Source organism: Pinus tabuliformis, chromosome 4_2 (genome assembly GCF_031772625.1).
Source record: "Pinus tabuliformis cultivar Carrire ecotype Pingquan chromosome 4_2, CPIR1, whole genome shotgun sequence".
Lineage (NCBI taxonomy): Eukaryota > Viridiplantae > Streptophyta > Pinopsida > Pinales > Pinaceae > Pinus > Pinus tabuliformis.
In genome coordinates this window covers 1124209413-1124229442 of record NC_142304.1, presented here as the reverse complement: position 1 = coordinate 1124229442, position 20030 = coordinate 1124209413, and positions in this window count along the sequence as shown.

The following is a 20030-nucleotide window of genomic DNA, read 5'->3' as shown; positions in this document are numbered from 1 at the left end:
AGGTGAGATTACTACTATAGCCATAAATGGTGATGTGTTGTGTACTGTTTCAGAAGAAGATGCATTTTTATATACACCTAGCAGTAGATTTGATTGGATCATTGAATCTTGGGCATCTCACCATGTAACCCAATGCAAAGATAGTTTTTTACATATAATCTTGGTGATTAGGGTAGAGTGCATTTCGGGAATAACAATTTTTGCAGTATTGTTGGAGTGGGAGATGTCTAGATCAAGATGAAGGATAGACAAGATATATTTTTGAAGCAGCTCAGACATGTAACATAAATGTGCATGAGTTTTATCTCTATGGGGTGACTAGATGATGAAGGCTATTCCACAAGCTTTGGAAAAGGAGGCTGGAAAATTAGCAAAGGAGCATTTGTTGTGGCCAAAGGACCCAAGACCGAAACATTATGTACATTGAAGAAAATGATAGGGAAATGTGATTTGGTTGCTAGCAAAAAAGAAGGAAATTCCGTAGATGTGTTGCATAAGCGCTTGGGTCACATGAGTGAGAAGGGCTTAAAAATCCTTGTTGGTAAAAATTTATTTCCAAGTTTGAAATCCTACAATATTGATATTTGTGAGCATTGATTATATGGTAAAAAAGAAGGGTTTCATTCCTTAGAGGTGGCCAAGACAGAAAGAAAAAATTGTTAGAATTGATACACTCAGATGTGTTTGGTCCTATCAACATCAAGTCATTAGGAGCATCATATTTTGTAACATTTATAGATGATGTATCTAGGAAGGTTTGGGCCTACCCTATGAAAAATAAAAGTGAAGTTATTGAAATATTTAAAAAATTCCATGTTGCTACTGAAAGAGAGATTGACAAATTTCTCAAGTGCTTGAGAACAAATAACGGTGGAGAATATTACTCAAATGCATTTAAGGAATATTGTAACAGGTTTGGCATAAAGCATGAGAAGATTGTGCCTGGTATTCCACAACATAATGGTGTCGTAGAAAGGATGAAGCACACCATTATGGAAAAGGTGAGAAGTATGTTTTCCAATTCTGGTTTGGAGAAGAATTTTTGGGTGAAAGTTGTAAGGACAACTTACTACCTTATAAATTGATCTCCAGCTACAATATTGGATGGCGAGTAAGAAGTTGAATTATTCTCACTTGAAAATATTTGGATGTGAAGCATTTGTACATATTCCCAAAGAAAATAGAACTAAGCTAGATGATAAATCTATGAAATGGATTTTTCTCGCATATGTGGATGAAGAATTTGGTTATCGTCTACGAGGTCCAGTCAAACATAAAATTATTAAAAGCGAAGATGTTATATTTAATGGGTCAGAATTGTTTAAGAGGACTCTAGGTGAGGTGGAGGTTAAGAAAGTTATTGACAGGTTTGAAGAGCAATAGAAAAACATCCCACCAATGTAATAAAATGGACAAGAAGTTCAATACCAGGAAGGAAAACAAGTGGAAAGTGATGAACATCATGAAGAAGGAATATTGCGAGAACCTTTACATGAGATTCAACCTAATAATGCACCACCACAGTTAGTTTGCAAATATTCTAGGCCTGATAAGCCTTCACAAAGGTATCCTCCTTCAAACTATATTTTATTGAGTGATGAAGGTGAGCCTGATTGTTTTCAAGAGGCTTGTAAAGTTGAGCACAATAAAGATGTAAGAAAGCAATGGAGGAAGAAATGAAATCTTTGCTAGAAAATAAAACTTGGGAGTTGGTAAATCTCCCAAAGGGTAGAAAGGCTCTACAAAACAAATGGGTTTACAAGATTAAGCATGAAGGTGATGATAATAAGGAGAGGTATAAAGCAAGGCTGGTAGTGAAGGGATTTTACCAAAAATAAGGTATTGACTTCACCGAAATTTTCTCACATATTGTTAAGATGTTATCCATTAGAGTCATTCTTGGTCTTGTTAATACTTTAAACTTAGAATGTAAACAATTAGATGTAAAAATTGTTTTCCTTCATGGTGAATTAGAGGAATAAATTTATATGGAGCTAATAGAAGGCTTCATAGAAGAAGGAAAAGAATACCTAGTTTGAAGGTTTAAAAAGAGTCTCTATGGGTTGAAACAGGCACCTCGAAAATGGTACAATAAATTTGATTCATTCATGTTAGAACATGGTTTTCACAGGTTGGATGTTGACCAGTGTGTTTATATCAAGAGATATGATCAAGGAAAGTATATAATATTATTGTTATATGTGTATGACATGTTGATTGTTGGGCATGATAAGAATATGATCAATAGGTTGAAGAAGGATTTGGGCAGAAAATTGGCAATAAAGAATTTGGGTCCAGCAAAAAAGATATTGGGCATGAGGATCGCGCGTGACAGTAAAAACAAAAGGTTGTGGTTGTCATAAGAAAAACATATCAATAAGGTGTTTGACAAGTTTATTATGAAGGATGCCAAGCCAGTTGGTACACCCCTTGCAACTCACTTCAAGTTGAGTACTGAGTTATGTCCTAATGATGACAAGGAGAAGGAAGAAATCAGTAATACTCCTTATGCTTCATTAGTTGGAAGATTGATGTATTCCATGGTATACACACAACCATACATTGCATATTTAGAGGGAGTAGTAATCAGGTTCCTGCTAATCCAGGAAAACAACATTGGAAAATAGTAAAATTGATTTTGAGGTATCTTAAGGATACTAGTCATTATTGTTTATGTTTTCGTCATAATGAGGTTTTGCTTGAAGAATTTAGAGATGCAAATATGGTTGGAGACATGGACACCAGGAATTCCACTACAGGTTATTTGTATACATTTGCAGGAGCAACAATATCTTGGGTGTCAAGGCTAAAAAGAATAGTAGCTCTCTCTACAAAAGAAGCAAAGTACATAACAACAACATAAGCTTGTAAAGAGATGTTGTAGATGTAGCGATTCCTAAGAGAGATAGGAATAAAGAAAGACAAGTACGTGCTATATTGTGATAGTGAGAGTGTCATTCACATCGTGAAAAACCCATCATTTCACTCAAAAACCAAGAACATTGACTTAAGGTATCATTGGATCTGGCATGTGTTGGAGGAAGGAAAATTATCCTTGGAAAAAATCCATACAGATAGGATCCCTGTTGATATTCTCACTAAGATTATACCAAGAAATAAACATGAGTTACGTAGAGGCATGATTGGACTTCGTGTGACTTGATTAAGGACTCGTATTTGGCTTCAAGTAGAAGAATGTTAAACGTGAAGCCAAATGCAGAAGCTAACACATACTGCTCCAACGCCAACGTTGACTCTCCGACACTCCGCCATCCACAACCAACTGCCACCCACTGTCATTTGACTTTTAACCTCACAGTGTCCATGAATTTCACATGCAGAATTCTAAATCCTTCTTTTGTCTCTATAAATTTGTATTTGCCTCTGCCTCAGCAACGCAAGCTAAGGCAAAGCCTCTCGTGTAAGGCCATTAATAATATATTAATTTATCTCTGATTTTTTAATAAATCTTATGTTCATCTGCACTCCTCTGTACCCATCTACCATGCTAGTTTGCGCTTCTCTAAACCCATCAATACCATACTAGTTTTCATTAATTTCTTTCTAAATATTAGTGTGACTCTATCTCTTCAATATAAGTATACATTGATGATGCTCCTAAGTAAATAAATAGTGTTTTCGCTGATCACAATTAATGGCCTTATCGACATCCTTTCATGATTTCAAATCATGGAAGGTCATTTATTTACCAACAGCATAAATAATTTGTATTTGGTTCTCAGATTATTCGAAAGTATATATTGTTTTCAATTATTTAGTGGGGTGCATGGATAAAATGGGATTAAGATTCACAAATATGGCGCAAGGTTTTATTACATTGAAGTTCAAGATGACAATTAGAATATAAATAAAACATTTATTTAAAAAAGATATTTAACTTTAAATAAATATTATTAATCAATAAGATTCTACAATAAAAGATGGAAGGAGATTTTTTTTAAGTTATTGCTACTGTAGGCTCCACACATTTTTAATGTTGGACTTTATGCTTTTTAAATAAAAGCATAGTTTATTAAATTTGAAAAAAGATGGAAGGAGATTGATTTTTATTTTAAAAGGAAGGTGATATATGATAAAAACAGTTATTAAAGGAAATGAATTTGGCCTTTATTTAAAGATGTAGTAACTAAATTTTTATATCGTATAAGTGGAGTCTTGATTTCTTTTGGGGGTGAATTTTATTGAGAATGGAGACAACAGTTATTGAGATGGAGAAGTTGAGGAGGGCTAGTTTTTCCCTGTGGAAATCACAAATGGAGGATATATTGATTTTGAAGGATCAAGATTTTTGATTGAGGGTGTAACAAAGAAACCCTCATTGATGATAGATGAGGAAAGGAATAAGCTAGATAGAAAGGTGATTGCGACAATCCACTAATATCTAGCAAAGAATGTGTATTTTAATGTGTCCAAAGAAAAGACAACAAAAGGATTATGGAAGAAGCTCCATGATATATATGAGAAGAACACCAAACAAAGTGTTCTTGATGAAGAAGCTTTACAATCTCAAAATGAAGGAGGGTGCTTTAGTTGCTGAGAACTTGAATGAATTCAATATTATTATGAGTCAGCTTGCCTCTATTAAAATCATACTAGAAGATGAAATTAGAGATATTTTGTTAATGTGTTCTATGCTAGACAGCTTGGAAATTTTAATTGTACTTCAAAACTTGCAGATACCCTGAAGTTTGATGATGTCAGTGATAATTTAATGAATAAGGAGTTGTGACACAATTCAATTGCGGAAAACCAGGGAGGAGAAGTTATAATTCTAATTGATCATAGTAGGAGAATTGATCGAGGCCGACAAGGGTGATCAAGATCGAGAGGCCAATTGAAATCAAGGAGGGACATTCGCATTTTCTTTCATTGTGTTAAACCCGGGCACATGAAGAAATAATGTCAAGTCTGTAAGAAAGGACAAAAGGATCAAAGACCGGCGAATAAAAATCACAAGTCACCCAGCACAAATGAAGGTGAGATTAATACTATAGTCATAAATGGTGATGTGTTGTTTACTGTTTCAAAAGAAGATGCATTTTTATATACATCTAGTAGTAGCTTTGATTGGATCGTTGACTCTCGGGCATCTCACCATGTAACCCCATGCAAAAATAGTTACATATAATCCTGGTGATTAGGGTAGAGTGCATTTTGAGAATAATAATTTTTGTAGTATTGTTGGAGTGGGAGATGTCTAGATCAAGATGAAGGATAGACAAGATATATTGTTGAAACAAGTCAGACATGTAACACAAATGTGCATGATTTTTATCTCTATGGGGTGACTAGATGATGAAGGCTATTCCACAAGCTTTGGAAAAGGAGGCTGGAAAATTAGAAAAGGAGCATTGGTTGTGGTCAGAGGACCCAAGACCGAAACATTATGTACATTGAAGAAAATGATAGGGAAATATGATTTGGCTACTGGCACAAAAGAAGGAAATTCCTCAGATGTATCACATAAACGCTTGGATCACATGAGTGAGAAGGGCTTAAAAATCCTTGTTGGTAAACATTTATTGCCAAGTTTGAAATCCTACAATATTGATATTTGTGAGCATTGCATATATGGTAAAAAAGAAGGGTTTCATTCCTTAGAGGTGGCCAAGACAGAAAGAAAAAATTGTTAGAATTGATACACTTATATGTGTTTGGTCCTATCAACATCAAGTCATTAGGAGCATCATATTTTGTAACATTTATAGATGATGCATCTAGGAAGGTTTGGGCCTACCCTATGAAAAATAAAAGTGAAGTTTTTGAAATATTTAAAAAATTCCATGTTACTGTTGAAAGAGAGATTGACAAATTTCTCAAGTGATTAAGAACAAATAATGGTGGAGAATATTACTCAAATGCATTTAAGGAATATTGTAATAGGTTTGGCATAAAGCATGAGAAGATTGTGCCTGGTATTCCTCAACATAATGGTGTCGTAGAAAGGATGAAACACATCATTATGGAAAAGGTGAGAAGTATGGTGTCCAATTCTGGTTTGGAGAAGAATTTTTGGGCAAAATTTGTAAGGACAACTTACTACCTTATAAATCGATCTCCAGCTACAATATTGGATGGCGAGTAAGAAGTTGAATTATTCTCACTTGAAAATATTTGGATGTGAAGCATTTGTACATATTCCCAAAGAAAATAGAACTAAGCTAGATGATAAATCTATGAAATGGATTTTTCTCCGATATGCAGATGAAGAATTTGGTTATCGTCTGTGGGGTCCAGTCAAACATAAAATTATTAAAAGCAGAGATGTTATATTTAATGGGTCGGAATTGTTTAAGAGGACTCTAGGTGAGGTGGAGGTTAAGAAAGTTATTGATAGGTTTGAAGAGCAATAGAGAAACATCCCACCAATGTAAGAAAATGGACAACAAATTCAATACCAAGAAGGAAAACAAGTGGAAAGTGATGAACATCAAGAAGAAGGAATATTGCAAGAACCTTTACGTGAGATTCAACCTAATAATGCACCACCACAGTTAGTTTGCAGATATTCTAGCCCTCATAAGCCTTCACAAAGGTATCCTCCTTCAAACTATATTTTATTGACTGATGAAGGTGAGCTTGATTGTTTTCAAGAGGCTTGTAAAGTTGAGCACAATAAAGAATGGAAGAAAGCAATGGAGGAAGAAATGAACTCTTTGCTAGAAAATAAAACTTGGGAGTTGGTAAATCTCCCAAAGGGTAGAAAGGCTCTACAAAACAAATGGGTTTACAAAATTAAGCATGAAGGTGACAAAAATAAGGAGAGGTATAAAGCAAGGCTGGTGGTGAAGGGATTTTCCCAAAAATAAGGTATTGACTTCACTGAAATTTTCTCACATGTTGTTAAGATGTTATCCATTAGAGTCATTCTTGGTCTTGTTGCTGCTTTAGACTTAGAATGTAAACAGTTAGATGTAAAAACTGCTTTCCTTCATTGTGAATTAGAGGAATAAATTTATATGGAGCTGATAGAAGGCTTCATAGAAGAAGGAAAAGAATACCTAGTTTGAAGGTTTAAAAAGAGTCTCTATGGGTTGAAACAGGCACCTTGAAAATGGTACAATAAATTTGATTCATTCATGTTAGAAAATGGTTTTCATAGGTTGGATGTTGACCATTGTGTTTATATCAAGAGGTATGATCAACGAAAGTATATAATATTATTTTTATATGTGCATGACAGGTTGATTGTTGGGTGTGATAAGAATATGATCAAAAGGTTGAAGAAGGATTTGGGCAGCAAATTTGCAATAAAGAATTTGGGTCCAGCACAACAGATACTGGGCATGAGGATCATGTGTGACAATAAAAACAAAAGGTTGTGGTTGTCACAAGAAAAACATATCAATAAGGTGTTTGACAGGTTTAATATGAGGGATGCCAAGCCAGTTGGTACACCCCTTGCAACTCACTTCAAGCTTAGTACTGAGCTATGTCCCAATGATGACAAGGAGAAGGAAGAAATCGGTAATATTCCTTATGCTTCATTAGTTGGCAGCTTGATGTATTCCATGGTATACACATGACCAGACATTGCATATTTAGAGGGAGTAGTAAGCAGATTCCTTGCTAATCCAGGCAAACAACATTGGAAAACAGTAAAATGGATTTTGAGGTAACTTAAGGGTACTCATCATTATTGTTTATGTTTTGGTCATAATGAGGTTTTGTTTGAAGAATTTAGAGATGCAGATATGGCTGGAGACATGGACACCAGAAAGTCCATTGCAGGTTATTTCTATACAGTTGCAGGAGCAACAGTATCTTGGGTGTCAAGGCTACAAAGAATAGTAGCTCTCTCTACAAAAGAAGCAAAGTACATAACCGCAACATAAGCTTGTAAAGAGATGTTGTGGATGTAGCGATTCCTAGGAGAGATAGGAAGAAAGCAAGACAAGTATGTGCTATATTGTGATAGTGAGAGTGTCATTCACTTAGCGAAAAACACATCATTTCACCAAAAACCAAGAACAATGACTTAAGGTATCATTGGATCTGGCATGTGTTGGAAGAAGGAAAATTATCCTTAGAAAAGATCCATACAGATAGGATCCCTGTTGATATTCTCACTAAGATTATACCAAGAAATAAACATGAGTTATCTAGAGGCATGATAGGACTTTGTGTGACTTGATTAAGGACTCGTATTTGGCTTCAAGTGGAAGAATGTTAAACGTGAACCCAAATGCAGAAGTTAACGCATACTGCTCCAACACCAGCGTTGACTCTCCGACACTCCGCCATATACAACCAACTGCCACTCACCGTCATTTGACTTTTAACCTCATAGTGTCCATGAATTTCACATGCAGAATTCTAGATCCTTCTTTTCTCTCTATAAATTTGTATTTGCCTTTGCCTCAGCTAAGCAAGCTAAGGCAAAGCCTCTCATGTAATGCCATTAATAATATATTAATTTATCTCTGATTTTTTAATAAATCTTATGTTCTTTTGCGCTCCTCTAAACCCATCAATACCATGCTAGTTTGCGCTCCTCTAAACCCATTAATACCATGCTAGTTTTCATTAATTTCTTTGACTTTATCTCTACAATATAAGTATACATTGATGATGCTCCTGAGTAAATAAATAGCGTTTTTGCTCATCACAATTAATGCCCTTATCGACATCCTTTCCTGATTTCATATCATGGAAGGTCATTTATTTATCAACAACATAAATAATTTGTATTTGGTTCTCAGATTATCCGAAAGTATATATTGTTTTCATTTATTTAGTGGGGTGCATGGATAAAATGGGATTAAGATTCACAAATATGGCACGAGGTTTTATTACATTGAAGTTCAAGATGGGAATTAGAATATAAATAAAACGTTTATTTAAAGAAGATATTTAACTTTAAATAAATATTATTAATCGATAAGATTCCACAATAAGAGAGAAGACTTGAAAGCTAAAAAGCATCATCGAATTCACATTATAACCTCTTCTGGCCCAGTGGTGGAGCCTCTTGCCAATGATTAGATATATACTCAATATTTTTGTGAAATTATATTAACATATGTGGAATATTTGATCCTAGCTTCAGATTACTCAGATTCACCGTTACAAAAAAAAAATGAGCAGATGTTTACCCTAAATAAGCCAGCCTGGCGAAATGAAAAAATAAGAAACCCAACGACTTGGCCGTTATGGAAATGCGAAACATTTTAAATGCACACAGGTTGAATACGGTAGGTTAAATACACACGAGTCAAAATCAAGTTAAATTCAAGCGTGAAAAATTAGTGAACGGATACAATGAAGGAACCGCGAGTGCGGGCCCCCCTCTCCCTTATGTAAGGGACCTCTTGCCTTGCTAGCAGTCCGTCATTGGAAACTTTCATGGTCGATACTTCTCATCATAGCATTAGCACATACTACAATGTCTACAGTCTAGTGTCTCTATAGCGACGGCCAATCACTTAATTCATTTTTGCTTATGTGACATTAATGCTCACATATATTTGAAATGAAGACTCTTACTAAGAGCTTGTTTATTGCATTCAAAATATGACCTAGCCAGAGAATCTATAGGAATTCCACCGTCATTTACTTTTTCCCTAAACTTGTCAACTATCACCAATTAAGGAACAATGAGAGTGATTATTATTCTGACATCTCTCTTTAGTCACGACCTATACTTTAACTTGCTTGTTGGTCTCAGTCTTAGCTATGCTTAAAAACATGACTCAAATATTTCGTTTTGACTTTCTTTGCTAAAGTATAATGATTACACTTTTTCTTGAACTTGTTGCTCCAAACTTCTTTCTTCTTTATCTCTAGACCATGAACATTGGATTTTGTTCCTTGTTACAACTAGGATGTTGTCAATTCATTTCAACTCATTTTTCAACATGTTCACTTCCATCATTAAGAGTTTTTAGGTATAGTTCAATTGCAACTGAGTTATATTCTTCTTTTTCTGTTGCTTCTTCTTGGTAGCTACCAATACCTGCACACTCATAAACATTAGTGAGATTTACAACATAATCATAATTTGGGTTCTTCCCAATGTTATCTCTGTCTTCCTCTTGGTAGCTACCAATACCAGCACATTCGTAAACATTAGTGAGATTTACAAAATAATCATAATTTGGGTTCTCCCCAACTATCTTTGTCCTCCTCTGCCACATCTTTATACCAATTCTAGCACACTCATAAACATTAGTGAGATTTACAAAATAATCATAATTTGGGTTCTCCCAAACTTTGTCTTTGTCTTCCTCTGCCACATCTTTATACTGAATTTCTTTTGGCCCATCCAATTGATTTACAAGCAAAGTTACTCTATTTTTAGCTATAGACATACTTTCAGTGTTGATCCCAATTATGATGCTTTCAACACAATCATCATTTTTAACAATAACTTCATCAACTTCATCTTTCTCGCTCCACTTTATGTTGTACTTCATTTCAAGAATATCCCAAAAAAAATTTGCATCACACATTTCACCAAATTTTTATAAAACAATAGGCAAAATGTTTTCATTCAGAGTTGATATAATGAGAAGCAATGCTAATGCACCTCTACTCTTATCATGGGCATTTATTGAAGTTTCATGAACAAATTGCCATAAATCTACTGAACCAACTAGTTTCTCCATTTTAGTTGCACAAAGCTTAAAATTTTTACCTAAGAAAGATGATAAAACTAGCATTAATCATTTCAATGTTGCACCGGTGTCTTCAAATTCTTTCAGCTAATACAGATCTATATTTGGATTCATGTCTTCATTGATCATGAATTATATGGCTTGAAACATTCCATATTCTTCTTCTTCCATCTCATTCTTTATATTCAGCGCTTTCGATTCTCTTTGGCACTATTTAATTTTCCTTTGTTGACTCATAACTTTTATGCATTCTCATTTTATCTTCTTCTTCTGTGCATTATTAGTGCAATTATCCCTTCAATAAATCCTTCTACAATACTCTTCCATGGTTGTACATGCCCAGTTTTTACTTCCTTGGGAAACTCAACACAAGCTTCGATGTACATGTTGGTTCAACTTTCTTCCACATTACATTATCTGATTTTAGAAATTTCGACTTGCTTGAGGGCTTTAGGCACCACACGATAAATCCATTTAGGCTAATTGCACACCACAAAAGAAATGTTATGTGTTGGTGTTCTACCACACACTCCACTTATCCCACGTATCCACTTATTTCATGAGTCAATTCAGGTCTCCGTTGAATACTACACTAAACACCGCATTAGCCTTTTCCACGCTTCACTGTCACACAAAACTTCAAATGGTTGGGGCAAGAAATATCAAATATAAGATACCAAAAGAAATTCAAAATAAAAAACGACATCAACCAATGGCAACAACACCTCCTTTATATAAGTCTCCCAACACCTCCACCTCAGGTCCACAACTATCAATACATGCTTTCACTGACTGCACCTCAGGAAATCGAATTGAGAAAGACGCGGTCACTAGGTAGACTTTTGTTAAAAAATGGAAAGACAAATTAGAATGCAACCGACCTCCAAATTAGAATGTCAACATATATAGGCCTCCAACTCTTACTCCTAATGCAATCGAATTCCGATGATACAACAAATCCTTTACAACACAATAAGTTTTGAAAAAATCTAAAGTAGCCAAAGAAAATGCATACATGTTGAATACAGTTGGTTAGATGCACACGAGTCAAAATCAAGTTAAATTCAAGCGTGAAAAATTAGTGAACGGATGCAATGAAGGAACCGGGAGTTTGGCGCCCCCTCTCCCTTATGTAAGGGACCTCTTGCCTTGCTAGCAGTCCATCATTGTAAACTTTCATGGTCGATACTTCTCATCATAGCATTAGCACATACTACAATGTCTAGAGTCTAGTGTCTCTATAGGGACGGCCAATTACTTAATTCATTTTTTCTTATCTTAGGTTTTTTTCTTCCATTATGTGACATTAATGCTCACTTATATTTGAAATGAAGACTCTTACGAAGAGCTTGTTTATTGCATTCAAAAGATGACCTAGCCTCAGAATATATAGGAATTTCACCAACTATCATTTACTTTTTCCCTAAATTTGTCGACTATCACCAACTAAGGAACAATGGGAGGAATTATTATTCTGACACCTCCCCTTAGTCACGACCTATACTTTAACTTACTTGTTGGTCTCAATCTTAGTTACGCTTAAAAACATGACTCAAATATTTCATTTTGACTTTTTTTGCTAAAGTATAATGATGACACTTTTTCTTGAACTTGTTGCTCCAAACTTCTTTCTTCTTCGTCCTACTCTAGATCATGAACATTGGATATTGTTCCTTGTTACAACTAGGATGTTGTCAATTCATTTCAACTCATTTTCAACATGTTCACTTCCATAATTAAGAGTTTTTAGGTATAGTTCAATTGCAACTGAGTTATATTCTTCTTTTTCTGTTGCTTCTTCCTAGTAGCTACCAATACCTACACACTCATAAACATTAGTGAGATTTACAACATAATCGTAATTTGGGTTCTTCCCAACGTTATCTCTGTCTTCCTCTTGGTAGCTACCAATACCAGCACATTCGTAAACATTAGTGAGATTTACAAAATAATCATAATTTGGGTTCTCCCCAACTATCTTTGTCTTCCTCTGCCACATCTTTATACCAATTCTAGCACACTCATAAACATTAGTGAGATTTACAAAATAACCATAATTTCGGTTCTCCCCAACTTTGTCTCTATCTTCCTCTACCACATCTTTATACTGAATTTCTTTTGGACCATCCAATTGATTTACAAGCAAAGTTACTCTATTTTTAGCTATAGACATACTTTCAGTCTTGATCCCAATTATGATGCTTTCAACACAATCATCATTTTTAACAATAACTTCATCAACTTCATCTTTCTCGCTCCACTTTATGTTGTACTTCATTTCAAGAATATCCCAAAACTTTTTCGCATCACACATTTCACCAAATTTTTATAAAACAATAGGCAAAATGTTTTCATTTAGAGTTGATATAATGAGAAGCAATGCTAATGCTCCTCTACTCTTATCATGGGAATTTATTGAAGTTTCTTGAACAAATTGCCATAAATCTACTGAACCAACTAGTTTCTCCATTTTAGTTGTACAAAGCTTAAAATTTTTACCTAAGAAAGATGACAAAACTAGCATTAATCATTTCAATGTTGCACCGGTGTCTTCAAATTCTTTCAGCTAATCCAGATCTATATTTGGATTCATGTCTTCATTGATCATGAATTATATGGCTTGAAACATTCCATATTATTCTTGTTCCCTCTCATTCTTTATATTCAGCGCTTTCGATTCTCTTTGGCGCTATTTAATTTTCCTTTGTTGACTCATAACTTTTATGCATTCTCATTTTATCTTCTTCTTCTGTGCATTATCAGTGCAATTATCTCTTCAATAAATCCTTCTGCAATACTCTTCCATGGTTGTACATGCCTAGTTTTCACTTCCTCGGGAAACTCAACACAAGCTTGGATGTACATGTTGGTTCAACTTTCTTCCACATTACATTATCTGATTTTAGAAATTTCGACTTGCTTGAGGGCTTTAGGCACCACACGATAAATCCATTTAGGCTAATTGCACACCACAAAAGAAATGTTATGTGTTGGTGTTCTACCACACACTCCACTTATCCCACATATCCACTTATTTCATGAGTCGATTTGGGTCTCCGTTGAATACTACACTAAACACCGCATTAGCCTTTGCCACGCTTCACTGTCACACAAAACTTCAAATGGTTGGGGCAAGAAATATCAAATATAAGATACCAAAAGAAATTCCAAATAAAAAACAACATCAACCAATGGCAACAACACCTCCTTTATATAAGTCTCCCAACACCTCCACCTCAGGTCCACAACTGTCAATACATGCTTTCACTGACTGCACCTCAGGAAATCGAATTGAGAAAGACGCGGTCACTAGGTAGACTTTTGTTAAAAAATGGAAAGACAAATTAGAATGCAACCGACCTCCAAATTAGAATGTCAACATATATAGGCCTCCAACTCTTACTCCTAATGCAATCGACTTCCGATGATACAGCAAATCCTTTACAACACAATAAGTTTTGAAAAAATCTATCTTTAAATTTTGATCTAGAATCATGGAGAGAGAGATCAAATTCTTTTTAATACCACATAGACACATGACATTCTGGATGTGCCTAATATTACCATTAGGCAATATCACAGGAATATCTCCATACCCTTTAGTCTGATATGCTTCGTCACTTCCCAGGTAGATGTTAGCCACATTGTTTGTCTCCTTAAAATTTTCATACCAGTTTTTATTACATGACATATGAGTGGATGCTCCAAAATCCACAAACCAAGTTCAGCATCATCAATGTAAGAAAAAAGAGCAACATCAGACACAAAATAATTTGAGATCATGATTTGGATATTCGCTAGAAAAATGCCCTATATGCTTCTTGTGTCTATGTCTATTTCCATCAGTCTTATTTTTATAACAGTCTCTAGCAATATGACCGGTTTTTCCATAGTAAAAACGCTTAATTCCTAAATCATTTTAAGTGGATGACATACCTTGAAATCGATTTTTCTAAGATCGACCACCGCTTTTCTGTCGTCCTCCCGATTTCCCTTTGAAGAAAAATTTTCTTTACCACCAATGTTAGATCTGCATTCTGGGGCTTCTGATTCTTACATCTCTCTTCTCCCTACATCAAAATCCCTATCAACTCTTCAAAGGTCACAACTTTCTCCCTTGTTGCAAGCCTTGTAATGAACATTTGATAATCCTCTATCATACCATTTAAGGTAATTGTGACGAGATCAATGTTGGACACTTTCTCCCCTATTTCACCTAACTTGTCTCTCAGTTCTTTAATTCGTGAGATGAATGTAGAAACAAGTTCATTCTCTTCCATTCTAGTGGAGATAATGTTAGGCCCCTATACTACTAGTGTAACCCCTTATTGTTATTAGTATAACCCACTTATTATATTGATGTACCCATGTAGTGCCCATATTGTTACTATTGTGCCCCACAGAAGCCCACTATTGTTATTATTGTGCCCTTACATTATTATTGTTATGTCGGCTCTGATTATGTTATGACCCCTTAGACTCATATATATAGAAAGGAGGTCTTTTCATTTGTATCATCCAAGAATTGTTCATTTATGTAATGTAAAGGAGGTTGCCCCCTCGAAGAGGCTCAATTCTAAGGCGTTGATCTATCTTTTCTTGAGCTGGTTTCATAACATTTGGTATCAGAGCTTTGGATTCTAGGGTTTCGCTGCTCCAAACAGGTCATCGTGGAATTTTCGCTATAACTCTTTTTCTGTGAAGTTTCAGAAGTCGCAAAAAGAAGCCATTTGAGAAGACATCGCGCTGAACCTTAGGTCCGAATTTTAGAGCTTTTCGCGCGATATTTGCGGAGATATGATCTGAGGAATTTGGTCTTTTTCCAGACTCCTGAATTACATTCAAAACAGGTGACCTGGGTAAAATCATCATAAATTTCTCTCTGGGGATCGGATTGAAATTTCATAAGAAGGTATAGAAAGAGGATGGACTGTAGTTTCTTGTATGCATTTTCCAGATCCAAAGGTTGAAACAGTGACTCGTGGCACGTCGTACAAATTCGCTCTACTGAACTAGTCTATAATAAGGTCATCTTGGGAGATTGTGCATAACTCTTTCTTGGAGAATCCAATTTGAATGAGACTGGTGGAATTGGAAAGAGGACACAGAGGGCTACTACAGGTCACAATTTCGGAACTTAAAGATTCGAAAGTACAGAGTTACAATCATTTCAAGGTAGAGATCCTAAAATCAAGAAAAAGTAAGATGAGGAAGTTTGATGGCAAGGATCTGGTAAATTGGATACTTCAAATGGAGCAATATTTTGATATATATGGTGTACAACTATTACAAAAGGTATGTATTGCATCTTTATATTTAGAACCAGATCAATTTTTATGGTACAAAGGGCTTTGTTCTCGTAAACAACTTGTTACGTGGTCAATTTTCACGGAGGAAATGATAGCACATTATGAGGATACAAATAGCAACACCTTCTTTAGAGCAACACCACAACAATTGGAAAGAGTAAAAGGGCTTTGTGACATAGTGGAAAGCAAAATTATGGAAACCAGGAAGTGTACCCCTCACAACTATAAAGATGGAAGTGTTGTTTCTCCTAGCCTTCCACAACCTACAAGGGTTACACCACAAAAATTGGAAGAAAAAAGAGAAAAAGGGCTTTGTTACAATTGTGATAGCAAATGCACTAAAGGTCATAAGTGTGCTGAGAAGAAATTATTTTACATAGAATATGAAGAGGAGGAAGAAAAGGATCAAAAAACAACAAAAGAAGAAGATATATGCCAGGACCCCACCCCAGAGAAAGAAGAAATGAATCAGACCATATCTTGTAAAGCATTGGCAAGAATTACCACTCCTCAAACTCTCATGATAGAAGGACATATCAAGAAGAAAAAGGTGCAAGAAGTGAAAGATCACATCGAGAAAGAAGAAATGAATCCAACCATATCTTGTAATTCATTGTTCGAAATTACCACTCCTCAAACTATCAAGATAGAAGGACATATAAAGAAGAAAAATGTTCAAGAAGTGAAAGATCACATCGAGCATCATGAAATAAATCCGACCATATGTTGTAAAGGATTGGAAGAAATTACCACTCCTCAAACTCGAGAGATAGAAGGACATATCAAGAAGAAAAAGGTTCAAGCAGTGAAAGATCACATCGAGCATCAACAACAAGTTCTCCAACTTTTAAAGGATAACGCCACTTCGGTGCAAAATCAAACTAAACAACGGGCACTTAAAAAATGGTGACCTTACCAAATGGGAAGACTCTTCAAGGATGAGGATGTGGAAGCATTGTTTTGTGATATTTATATTATCCAACTAGATTGGATAAATGAAGCAAGGGATGAATGGAAGAAGGACGAAGAAGTATGGCCACTTATTCAAAAGTTGCAAAAGATCCCAATTCAAACAATATTGCCAGAAATTAAAGAGGAAGGAAAAATCATATTGGAACCTGGAGCAGTCACAAAAACAAGAACCTGACAAATACAAAATCGATCAATTTCAGAATATCTCATCAAGTGGAAGAACTTACCCGCTGAATATTCCACATGGGAGGACAATAATTTTATACAGAAGCATCAAGAACTACTCAAGCGTTGAGGACAATGATTTTTGAAGGAGAGGGGCATGTTAGGCCCCTATACTACTAGTGTAACCCCTTATTGTTTTTACTATAACCCACTTATTATATTGATGTACCCATGTAGTGCCCATATTGTTACTATTGTGCCCCATAGAAGCCCACTATTGTTATTATTGTGCCCTTACATTATTATTGTTATGTCGGCTCTGATTATGTTATGACCCCTTAGACTCCTATATATAGAAAGGAGGTCTTTTCATTTGTATCATCCAAGAATTGTTCATTTATGTAATGTAAAGGAGGTTGCCCCCTCGAAGAGGCTGAATTCTAAGGCGTTGATCTATCTTTTCTATCTTTTCTTGAGCTGGTTTCATAACAGATAATCTTACTCTTCAAAAATAGTACATGATTTGTATTTTTCGTTTCATACAAATCCTTGAATGTCACCCAAATGTCATTGGCGGTTTTGCATTCTCGGATATGAGGGATTATGTTGTAATTTACCAACATCTTCAACAACACCTTTGCTTTATTTTCCCTCTTTTCATTATCTTGAATTGATGTGGTTCTGGCACCATCAATCGCAATCAGCTTTGCTTCATCTCTGTTTGCAATTTTCCACGCATTAGAACCCTCAAGCAATGTCTGCAACTTGAACTTCCAGTTGGCGTAGTTTGACTCATCGAGCTTATTTCTCTCATTAAGATATGTCTCTACAATGTGATTATTCATTGTGACAAAACAATTTCAATAGTTCTCTGTTTTTAATTCATGAGCATCACCAGTAGCTTGTCTGATCAATAGATCCATGACTCTAATAACAGATCCATTGTTCCAATCTACAGATCTAGTAATCTAGCAACTGATCTATGGATCCAACACCAGATCCTCCAACAATTGGTATACGGATCGAACTCCAAATCCTCCAACGACAAATCTATGGATCTAACTCCAAATCCTCCAATACTCGATCTCCGGATCCAACTTCAGATCCTCAAATATACAAAAAATGCTAGACAGGACAACCAACACAGGTACATCTGGTCTTGGGCCACTTATAAGATGCAAAAAACACCAGCGCTAGTTCACCTTGCTGCAAGTCACGGTGACCAAAATTATCATAAGTTTTTGGACATTAGTGCGGGCGTAGCACTGACCACCAAAGTTGATCAACACTCTTTTGTTGTGTACAAGTAGTGTTGGTCAGCATGACCTCTCTTTGTTAGGGTCGCATTGATCAGGTTTACTCAGAAAAATAAGCACTCTGTCATAAACAAAAAAAATAAAATTATACCATCCACCAAGGCTTACTCGCTTTCCAATCTCAGCCACAAGGGCTCTCAATCACCAAGGCTCAACTCACCAAGGCTCACCACAGAACCAACTCATCCACCAAGGCTCAACGCAACCGCCAAGGCTTTGATACCATGTTAAAAAATGGAAATAAAAATTAGAATGAAACTTACAAACCGAAACTAGCAATTCACATGTGAGCAAAGCTACACCTGGAAACTACCCAAGTAGTACCACACTTTTCCATTGATCATAAAATCAGAAATAAATATGTGTACATTCAATTTAGGGAGATCACATCTATCTCCTAGAAAATAGAAACTAAGTCTAAACTAAGACACACACACAACCATGAAACTAACTTTCTCCATTAATTTCAACTACTTCCTCCTCCTCCCATGGCTCAACCTCCTCAGGGGTCTCCACTTAAGTCAAAAATGCTAGACTTATATCCATAAAGAAACTCAATCAACTCAGCACAACTCCTTAGGCTCACAATTGTACCACACCACCACACTTGTCCACACGCTATGAGTTCTCTAGGTCTCTTCTTCTCACATGGGGTGCTTTCTCTTCCTCACTCACTACACACACTGATATTGATCCATGCCACACTACACTGAGATTGATCCAAACTCAACAATGTAAAGCTCAACGCAATCTCCTCACACTTAGACTTGTGGTATCAGAGTAACCTACGATATTTTACAATCTGCTGCAAGTATTCTTTTCCACTCAGCAATAGAGTCTTTGGATCAGATCTTCTTGATGCATCCTCTTCTTCCATAGGCAAAAATGTATGATTAATACCATCTTTACCAAATTTGTATGTGTTATTTTTCCCATCATGCATAGGTCCTCTGTCATACTCCCAAGGTCTTCCAAACAATATGTGACACACATCCATAGGCATCACATCACACATAATTTTGTCTCTATATTTTCCCAACTGCAACTCCACTTCACACTGCTCATTCACTATCAACTGATATCCCTTTTGAATCCATGACACCTTGTAAGGTGTTGGGTGTTTCTTTGTCTTCAATTTCAACTTCTCCACCACTTCTGTGGAGACCAAATTATCTGTACTACCACTATCAATTATCATCTGACAACATTTCCCTTGAACCTTGCACACAGTCCTGAACAAGGTCTTTCTCTGCATTGGTTCAACAATTTCCTTAGCTAGCTTTAACGAAACTTTGTTAACTACCAAACATTGCCCTTTCTCTGGTACATTTTCTTCTTATATTACCTTTGTTGCTTCCTCTTCAGTCTTAACAAAAATTGCATTTCTCTGATTTATTCCTATATCTTTTGGGCACTCATAGGCTTTGTCTCCCAACTTGTTACATTTATAACATCTGACTTCTCTTCCTCTGCCTCTACCTCCTCTTCCTCTGGAAAAACTCCCTCTGCCACTTGCATCACCTCCTGTGGGTACATGCTGACTTGAGCTACTGTTGGCTCCATCTCTAGCTGTTGTAGACCTTCCTCTACCACCTTGACTTCCCCTTCCTCGGAAAGTACCTCTATTTATA